An 11,126-nucleotide genomic window follows, 5' to 3' on the forward strand; every position below is an offset into this window, starting at 1 on the left:
CAGGAATCTAAAATAGATAGTAAAGATTCTCCTTTTAAAAATTAATGACAGTAAAGATTCATATTTCATATCAAATATCAAACAACTGTTCATAAATGCATTGATTGGCCCATGATACTTTAATGATTATGTACTGAGTCCACTAAAAAAAATGCATCACTGGCTTCCTTCTGTCTCACAAGACAATGGAGTATGCACCAAGGGTTAGTCTGTGGTTGAGTTGCAGTGTCTGCTGTGGCTGAACAGCCCAGTTCTTGAGTGGCAGTCTCTGTTGTAGTTTCTGCAGGCGTAGTGCACAGCTGACTCTGTGGGTGCTGATTCCGCCTTTTGTTGTCTGCACTCTCTTTCTTCCCACAGGTCCTTTCTCTTCTCGCTCTTCTAGATGCCTGATTTGATGGTGAGCCTCCATCTGTTGCTGTCTGCAGCTACAGATTCCCAGCCTGCTGGGTTGATGTTGCATGCCTTCAGGTCTTGTTTGCAAACATCCATGTAATGGAGAACAGGCCCTCCAGCAGGTCTGGTACCAGTAGCAAGCTCACCATATAGCATGTCTTTGGGGATCTGACCAAGCTTTAGATATATACTGCTGAATTTTCATTTACAATATCAGCAAATTTATTATTTAAAAAATGCATATTTATATAAATGTACAGACATTTTGACTCTGGTCTCATCTCCCTTAAGCTGTACTTATTACTTACTCTTTAAAAGTTTTTGCTGTTTGATGTTCAGTTCTATGAAGTTTGTTTGATGTTCCAGACTTGTTATGAATAGTGGAGCAGGTAGACCCAAGTGCAGAGACCGAAGGCAAAAGCAGGGCTGAACAATAAGTTCTGTATTCTTGGATGTGTGGGCGAAAAACAAAAAGCTGGCTGAGCTGAGCAAAAAACTGAATACAGGACATGACTGAACAGGCTGAATGGAACAGAGCAAACTCAAGGGCTCAGAGCTCAAATATAAACTGAACTAATGAGGAAATGGACACAACAGCAAGCTGGGAGTTGATTGGCTGGGAAGACCGAGGGAGCAGGGCAGGGCTACCGGACATGATGCAGGGCAGGTGTGGAGGGTAAAACGGGCTGAGGAGGAATGCATGTGTTCTGTTTACATGATACTCTCATAGTGAAATGGGGCACTTAGGCTGAGGTACTGGTGATAGGAGTATTTATAATATTGCCAGTTTTTACTATTTTAATTTAATTCATTTTCAGTATTTTTTAAAGGTACTTATCCGTGACTGGCTTCATCATTAACATCAACACCCTAACCTTGATGATTCCAGAGCTGCTTCAGTCACAGTGTTATGTCTGCACATAGCGCTTCAGCCAGGACCATTTACAGCTCCTGTTCAAATCCATCAGGGCATCAGGTAGCAATTACATTTTGAATACACAATGCTATGTTATAAGTAAGACAAGGGGTAAGGGAAAAATTTTATTAGATGATAGGATACAGAACTGTAATGTCACTTAATGTGCAAATTACAGGTGAGTGGAACAACAACTTGAGTTTGGTTCAGTTCCAGAGCATTTTCCGCTGTCTAATGGTCCGCTGTGGGGTTTCTCGGGGCAACACTGGCATAATTTTCTGAATGTTACCACCTGTTGACCTTGAAGAACAATGGAGGCCTGATGATTGCATCTGTAGGTATTTTCAGGGTGATCCACTCAGCAGAGTGTTGCATTCATCAAACCACAAACATCTCATCAACAGCTCATCAACGCCTATGTGGGTTCAGAGGATGTGTTCAGTCTTGGTGACCATATTATTGGAACTCAGAACAACATTGACAATCATCACTTTTGCATTGCATCACTGTCATTAGTTGTCAGCAACTTCCACAAGTTGAAGCAGTACCACATTGCCAAACTTCACACTCTGTAATTGCAAAGTGGTAGCTTGAGAAAGAAGATCTGTAAAAATATACTATTTCAAGGATATTAATCCTTAAAACAAAAGCTGATCACATTTTGCTAAAAAGTGTGAGATTGAGAGGAACTGAATTTGTCCAAGACAGGGAACTACTTTGATTCTCACCTAGCCCAATTTTATGTTTACATATGACTGCACTGTATATCTGAACATTGATCTCAAACACTTGACACACTACATTGTATGTAGTATTGTATTATTATATGAATGTATTTCATGATTATATTAGTATCATATTATTGTATTATAGTACTGTATTGTATTGTTATATCATAGTATTGTATTGTATGTGTCAGTGTCTAAAGTGAATTAATGAAGATGAAAGTAAAATATTTACAATATTTGTGACATTGTTTGTATAATGGCAGCCGTCCAGCCTGCATTAATGGAGTTATCATATGTGTCTTGGGGTGAATGGATGAACTGACTAGATGTTCTACTCTTAACTGGAGTCTGAGGAACAAAAATAGGCTTGTTTATTTTATTGATGAATTGAATTAATTATTAATACAAGAGCAAGCAATCAGGCGGCTTTATAACAATATAATAGATATAGAAATCTACATTTTTGGAGAAACTCACAAAATCAAATTCTAAATGATTTACACTTGATGTTGCCTATTCATAGATTGGAGCCTGCATGTCCCAGAGGAAGTTGTGGCTCAGTGGGTCATTGTTTTGGCAGAGAGCTGATTAGACCCATCCCCTGTAACTGAATTTAATTTCAACAACTAACCAGTATCATGTTCAATTTCTCATGTTTATAACAGACCAAATTTTGTGAAAATCAGTTATGAATTAAGTGAGTTACAGTCCATTTTGTAGTGAAGTCTGCATCTCTCAATACAAATATTTGTTTACCAGTGGATCTTTACTGCCCCAATATGGCGGATGTGCAGACGCATAGTGGCAACATACATGAGCGGCCAGTGTGGTATCTACGTTTCTATATCCATGTCTGCTGCCACCTAGTGTCTACAGTTATTTGGTGCAGCCCCCTCTTTTACCACCACGGCAGCACCGTGGTAAGGAGGTGGTAAAGCTGAAAAACGAAATGAGTAACATCTGTATATCACAGCGTAAGTGACCTCTTGTTGTGGCAATCCCTTTAACAGTTGAGTGAGATATTTCACTCTGAACCACAAATGTCAGCCTCATAGTGGCATTAGAGGAAAAGTGAGAGTATCACCAAAGTCAGTAGGATTCATCCTCTGGGGACCATGAATGTCTTCAAAAAAAATTGATAGCAATCCATCCAATAGTTGCTGACATATCTCAGTCTCTCTGCCATCCTAGAGCCTAGACCTTAGAGCCATCTTCCATAAACAGTCCACATACCAAAATCGATTTTTCTGTTGATAACTTCCTGGGAGAAGTGTAGCGTAACAGCCTAACACACTTCACCCAAGCTTGAGATGCCTCAGTCAGGTTGGGGTAAAAACAATTATTTTTGACAAGATACTTCATGGTAGATTATAGTAATCAGTCAGTAATTTGTGGATTAAACATTTTGACTCCAGAAACAAGTTATATTCTCTGTCTTAAATGTAACAGATGTGACATGTTGTTGGAGTCATGAACAGAGGAGAATGTTGCAACTCCTGTATTTTTCATGTAAGAGACTTTCTGAAGAAAGATTTTTGTTTCTCAATCATCAAAGCATACTCTGCAAATCATCAAAGTAGACTTGTTCTTTACAAATGAACGCCTTAAAGTCAAAAGCAGTTGAAGGCTAGGAATAAAAAATCATTAACTGGAGCAAAGGATCTTTTTTTTAGTTTTCTTCTTTCTGTCTCGTGGCTGGATTAGGGGGCCATGAGTAAAAATAATGAACCGTACGTTCTTTTTGACCACCTGCTCCTCTCTCTGCCTGTTCAGTATGTACCCCTCATGCAAAGTGCCCACAGCAGACTGCACAGACTTTCATTATACTTTGCCCAGAGCACCAGAAACCAGAATACTACCTGCCCCTGGTTTGTTGTGTCTCATCTAGCATGTCATTATTTAATTAAACACATCTATGTAGGACAATGCACCATGTAAACTAAAATAATAAAGGTCTTAAGTCAAAGACTGTGGGAAAGGGCCCCTTTACAAGACAGGGCCTCAAGATGTGGTTGTAATGCAGGACCTTAGTGCCCTTTATGTAATTTATTGCTGTGCTGTAGTGGGGCTCCAGTATTTCTTCAGTAGCTAAACCCTGCTCATCAATAATCTTCTCATGATATTCATCTATAAAGTTTCCAATCCAAACTACATCACATCTCTTCTCACATCTTGAAATCACAGTAAATGATCCAGTAACCACTTATCTTTAGATATTATACAGCTGGTTTCACTCATTAAAACCTTAATGACCACATTTGTATTGATTCATTAAAACTAGTTATCACCTTTTAAATGGAATTACCTGATCTCAAGCTAGATTCTTTTATTTCAGCTTTATTATCTGATGATTTCATGTCTTTAAGTAATATTAGTTTTTAAGTAATAGTTTTATAAATTCATTATAAGTGGTTATAAAGTTTAAATCAGTAATCTTTAGTATAGAAGTAGGCTTGGGATGTATTGTATTGTGTCTTATTGTCACTAACAATAATAACAGCTTAACTGTCAAACCAATTACAATAGATTCTAAGGCCTGATTTACTGTAATAATCAGCATCAGGCAATATAATGACGCTTATACACTACAGTTGAGTGATATTCTTCAAGTCTTGAGTGACTCTTTGCCACAGTGTACACTGCCCTCTTGTGGCTAACTATGTAAACAACATAAATGAGTTTCATAACTGCAGAAGCAGCAGAGTGCACAATGGCAGGTATGTCCCCTGCACCAGTCAGACAATTCTGAGTTAATGTGATCTTATTGAGCTGTTCACTTACCTTCACAGTAAAGCTGCTCCTGGGTAATTCTGACCTTTGACCCCTCCATATATAACTGCATCTAGGAAATACTGACAATGACAAACTGTGAAAACGCAATCAAATTACATTAATTCCAAAGAGTTAGAGCACAGAGGCAATAATTGATCAAAAATATCTAGGACATGTAAGACAACAAGCATTAAAAATGTATTTATCTCTATTCATATGCTTTATATTTTTCCATTCACATACACCAACATACATGTATGTTATCATCATTACCATGGACAGCTATCAACAAGTTCCACCAAAAATACTGTATATATACAGTACTGCGCAAAAGTTTTAGGCACTTCAGATGTGTAGATTATTATCATTAATGCAACGCCATCAAGGTGGCGTCTGATGAGTCCCAAATGTATTCTGCAGCATGACAATGACCCCAAATATACAACCAGAGTCATAAAGAGCTTCATCAAGAAGAAGAACAGGGGGTCCTGCAACAGGTGGTTTGGCCCCCACAGAGTCCTTATCTCAACATTATGGAGTCAGTCTGGGATTACATGAAGAGACAGACACAGCTGAGACGCCTAAATCCACAGAGGAACTGTGGCAACTTCTCCAAGATGCAGGAACAACCGACCTGCCAAGTACCTGAAAAACTGTGTGCAAGTGTACCGAGGAGAACGGCTGCTGTTCTAAAGGCATAAAATATGGTTAAATATCAATATGCCACTGGGCTACATCGATCCATAGTCCCGTAGGTTTGGATAGTTGACCATCATAGATACATCATAGAGCCTATATACTAGTCTATACTGTATGTGTGTAGTGACAAACATCAGACTTGGATTCACACGTCATCTATTTATGTAAAGGTGTTGCTCTTTTCATCAATGTTGATTTCTAAAAGGCGCACACCTACATGTGATGTATGAGTCATTATGCTCCTTCCAAAGACTGTCATTCACCCTGTCATAATCAATGATCAACCAGTTCAGGCTGTGGATAACTTAAAGTATATTCCTACACAGTATCCTTTGTTTCTCTGTGAATGTTGATTCCGTTTATAAGGAATTTACAAACCAAATTTTCAAAGTTGTCCAGAAATCTGCCATTGAAAATGTTCTGTCATACAGTTTGGGACTGTACACTGCATAGTATTGTAGCAGTAGATACAGCAGCAAGCTGGCGAGGGTCATCTAAAGCCACAGAGCCAGCCGGAGGAACCTTCACACCTTCTGTTCTCTAGATTCAAGCTCTGATAGTCGCTACGGGATACAAAGACCGTATAAAGCAACATTTATCTCACAGACAGTTGGCTTGCTCAATTCTTAAAGACTCAAATTTTATTCCTCTCTCTTTTCAGGTGTTCTCTTAAATTTTGTACATTGTACGGTATTTTATAATACATTATATATTAATTTTGACTTTTCTCAATTTTTCTTTTCTTTCTTTGTATTTTTCCTTATATAATATTCCTTGTATTCACACTATCCGTGTTGTTGTTATGTGAGGTGATTTAATGCTTTAATGATCAGCCACATGGCCATAAAACAATTTTCCACCTTGGTGGGCAGTTAAGTGTTCTATTCTATTAAAGTGTGTAAAAACGAGACTTTCACTCACATGTTCTCAAGTCCCTCAAACATGTACAGGTCTTTTAGGAATTGTTAGTACATAATACAATATATTAAATTATTATTATTGCTATATTATAATTGCCGAACAGACAAGTTTTATAACTTATTTAATGCATTTTGTTCTAAAGTCTAAACATTATGCTGAATTACAACTTTCAAAAGCAAGACACAGTTGGTAGTTTGCATTGTGTGCAAACAGCTGTGTCAGATAAAAATGACAAGATATTTGAGTTACATGTGTTTACATGTGTTTTAACATGAAATCAGACTTCTCGCTCTGAATTTTACAAGTCAGTTTTCTTATATGGAAAATGCACTTAATGATGATTGATTTGGGGATATATTGATATGAACACACTTGGTAAATCTTTCTGACTAAAGACTTTCTTTTTTCATCACAGGGGTTCTACGTTTCACTCCAAACAAACAGTTCAGTGTTGGATGTTGTAATTATGTACATAAACTTGGCCATGATGTCGTCTCTTCTGCCAGGGTCATTCACACATTTAAACTTTATTTTCATGTGTATTTACATTTAACATTGTAATTATTGCTATATTATAATTATTATATAATATAATAGTAGAGATAAGATTATTACTAAGAAAGTCAACTACAATGGCAGTATGTGCACTGACTAAAAATGAAATATCAAACAGTTGAGTGCAGAGGAGCCTCTAGGGGGAGCAATTGCTCTTTCTTTGAAGTTTAAAGACTGCTCAGGCTCACAGCATGCAGCTTCAGCATCACCAGCGTAAATGAAAGCAAATGTCTGAATTTATTTTACATGGCTTGAAAATGGAGCATGTGCTTTTTTTTCCTTCTCCAGTGATAGAATATTTTTCCATATTTGCACTCTGTGGGAAAATCAGAGCTGCTCTGATTTTATGAGATTTCCTAAATGGAAACTGGCTATTAGGAGATATCACAGGCATATAATGGCATATTATGTGGTACTCCCAGTGCACCATGCTGCACTGTATCTCCCTTTACCTCCATTCATCTATTCCTTCCTCTCCACAGTTATTTCTCCCTTATCTCCCCCCTCTCTTCTCATTTCTCTGAGACACCCCAAACAGACACCCCCACTCCCTCATTTTCCATTTAACCATTTTGCTCTTCTTCTTCTTGTCTTCCTGTGTGGGTGGAAGGGAGGAAAGGGAGGGCGGCTGGATCTTGAGATTGCCCTTGCATCCATGCAGGAACCCCTCAAATAAACAGTGTGAACTTGCAGTGCAGGTGTTGGTAGTGACGGTAGTGATGCAGGCTGCCGCGGTGGCCTCACTGCTGTCGTAGTAGCGATCACACCCGTAGTAGCAGAGCAGGAGGCTGGCAGGATGATAAGCGGCAGATAAAATCCAGGGCTTCCATGAATATTTCATTTCTTGAGAGATGCAAGCCAGAGAGGGTGAGAAGGAGTTTGGAGGGGGAAAAAAGTGTCAGATTGAGAAGAATTCAGCTGCTATCTCTGTCTCTTCTCTCTCTCTCTGCCAGCAGTCCTCTCACTCCTCTTGCTTGCCTGTTACTGCTTTTATCACCTCCCCCTCACTGTGCCAGATGGACTATTTTCATTATCTGATTGGCTTTTGTAATTAGTACCGATGAGCTTTCCTGTAGTGTAATAAATTTAGAAACAGATGTGAGAATGTCATTCTTCTTTCTGCATGACTATGGGTCAAAAATACCAAAGCACACTGACTGCATGGACATGTAGATGTGTGAAAATAAAGGAAAACCTGACATAAAGTGTCTTAGTACCTCCAGTACAGATTCATTGCTCCTTGGCGAACCATTCAGTGACCTTTTGTGCTCTGTAGAAGCATCTGAATTTATTATGTTATTCCACACATTCATCCAGATTGTTCCCTCCATTTGTCACCTGCCTGTAGGAACATTTTACATGCACAGACAAGGTTAATGTGGCACTGTGTGAACTGCTTTCAGTATGTAACAAACCTCCTGATTTACACTGCAGTAAAACTATGCAGAATAATTAATCACAACAGACGAGCAAAGCATGAATAAAGAGATTTGTGTAATTTCAGAGAGGTTTATATGGGTTTGTCTTGACCAAATGAAGTGGCCAAAATATTGTGCTTGCTGAGCTGTCAATCTGGTCTGAGAAAATCCATGACAACGGCACACCAAACTAATCCAGTGCTGTTGAAGAAATAACCTCAGTGCACCTCAGGAAATTGCTACTTCCTGCAACAAAATAGAGCCCAGTATGTCAAAATTGAGACTTACTATCTTATTTTTTTGACATAGGATCATGATTCTAACTTAAAATTTCAAAATTCTGAGTTTGTATCTTATCATTTTGACTTTTTTCAAATTTTATTTTTTTACTTTTCATCTATTTTTTTTTCCTGGCAGAAATGGGCTTCCGTACACAGACATTTCAACAGATTGGAGTTTAAAGGTTTTCACCTGGCAACACTGATACTTATGCTGGAAGACTACACTTTCTAATGTTCATCATATTTTGTTATGGATACATGAATGAGAGTCTAATAACTGCATTAGATAATAATAAGTGGAACAAATCTTTAATTTTCATGTTTATTACCCAGCAGTGTTAGCATATTAGCATGTGTTATCCTTACCCAGTCTGATTCCTGTACATGTCTTTAACCTTGATTACTGCAGGGAAGCTTTGCTGAGTGCAAACAACCTCAGCACCATCCAACTTCCCACGTTGACCATTTCACACTTTTGCACATGGAAGCAGCCCAATAAAACTACAGTTTTTTTTCCATTTGTCAAAAAGCACTAACACTGCAGCAGTTAATCAATGTGTCCAAGGACACTTAGATGGATGTAATTTGTTGAATGGGGAAGTCGAGGGCAGCTGTTGGTGCTAGTTTTTTCTTTCAGTCATCAGTCTTTCAGTCTTTATTCAATTATCTTGAAATGTCAAACTTTATTTCTTTGTGATATGTGATTAGGTAATGATAGCGGTTGCACATTCAGCCTCTTGTTTACAGTAAAAAATGATGCATTGGTCAGATGTGATTCCTTCAGTGCTTGTAAGTCTAAACTTTGACCAGACTGTCAGGTTTACTACAATAGACTGGTCTCTAATGAAATCAGCAGCAGAGGGGCAGATGCTGTAAAACACGCACACATACTGGCAATCCAGTGATTGCCTTAACTGGTGTGAAAAACAAATACAAGAGCCCACTGCTGCACACAAAGCCAACAGAGAATCAACAGAAACCATACATAAGCCCCATAACGTACAAGTTGACCTTGAGACTCACATCATTAAAACGGCATCGCTGAAAAAATGTAGTGTATACACACACACACATAAATATAGTATATTTTAGGGTTAGTATAAGATAAATAAGGAGTTTTATTATTATAAATCATGCAGTGATATTCCAGTAGTGTCCCAGAATATAAATATAGACCTGTAAATGTGCAGAATGTCCCCCTTTTTTTGGATGAATGCAGGTAAGAAGGATGTTCCTTCAGCTCCTACCTTTAGCTGGCTAGCATTGGTGATTGGCATTGATAAAATGAATGATGGCTGAATTCCATTCAGCTGCTTCAGTTTCAGGGTCTTGGTATTGCACATGGTGGCTCACTGTCACACTGTCATGGTTTACAAGGACACTTAAATTGAACAGAGCCATCGTTAATGTTATTAGTAACACCTGTGTTTTTCCTACTATGACAAGTCAAAATGTCTGCTGTGAAAAAAGCCAAGGCTTAGACATTTCCTCATTGATCAGATGCCTTTTCACACTTAAAAAAGGTGAAGAATGTAGTTTCACTACCTCTAAAGTTCTGACATACCATACTGCTCATCTTTGGCCACAAACTATTTCCTATTACATGCACAGTGCATTGATGTTAATCCATAAAAATGTTGCAGCTTTAAGCGTGATGTTGACAAAAATAAACTTTTACATGTAATCTCTTGATAATTGCACTGTGATCTAAAGAGGCACAGTCTGATATCTCAACATAATGAAATAATAAGTTGCGATCTCAAGATAACAACCTGGTGCTTTTGACTTCTGAAGATCAGTTCATAGCTATACTATGCTGTATGGTCATAGCTTGTTGGTGGAAATTTACTACTGAAATTTAACAGACAATGAAAAAAACAACAAAAGTCACTCACACGTGTTTCATAGACAAAAGCTTTTTTTAATGAAAATTGTGAATTTTTTTTTGTTCTGTCAAGTAAAAAAGATTGAACATATGCATACTATTTATAGCTTCAACATAGCAGGCAGTAGAAAAAGAGTTTACATTTAAAATATTCAGAGCATTCAAAAGCATAAGTCTTCTAATAAATTGAAACTGAGACATTCCCTTACATCATCAACTCACTATGGTTCTATTTCTGGCTGGTCTGATCGGTGGTGTTCAGCCCCTTGCTACAAGAGAAATGTATACAGTATGCAAGCCTGGGCTCAAATTCTATCCAAAATCCTTGCAGATGTACGTCCAAGAACATTTTGGTTTGGCTGTCAGTGCCAGGACTGGGCTGTATTGTAATGTGCTGGGTGATATCAGTCAAAAATTACAGTGAAAAGCTTTGTTCAAAAAAGGATTCAGGATAATATTTTGACCCAGGTGATCTCAGTCCGACATATTTGCATTTTTTTTTTTTTTGTTTCTCCATTTTTGTAACAGTTAGCCAGCTGAGATGGCAAAGCTAGGATG

At 38.0% G+C, this 11,126-nt stretch overlaps 1 long non-coding RNA gene across 1 annotated transcript; it reads right to left on the reverse strand.

Annotated features, from left to right (window-relative positions):
* Positions 1–271: 271 nt before the first annotated feature.
* On the reverse strand, positions 272–10,018 carry LOC121882631. The gene is made up of 3 exons (XR_006092133.1): positions 9,931–10,018; positions 4,819–4,889; positions 272–1,079 (listed from the first exon to the last, which is right to left on the reverse strand). It is a non-coding gene; the product is annotated as an uncharacterized LOC121882631 (long non-coding RNA).
* Between the last annotated feature and the right edge of the window lie 1,108 nt (positions 10,019–11,126).

Source organism: Thunnus maccoyii, chromosome 17 (genome assembly GCF_910596095.1).
Source record: "Thunnus maccoyii chromosome 17, fThuMac1.1, whole genome shotgun sequence".
Lineage (NCBI taxonomy): Eukaryota > Metazoa > Chordata > Actinopteri > Scombriformes > Scombridae > Thunnus > Thunnus maccoyii.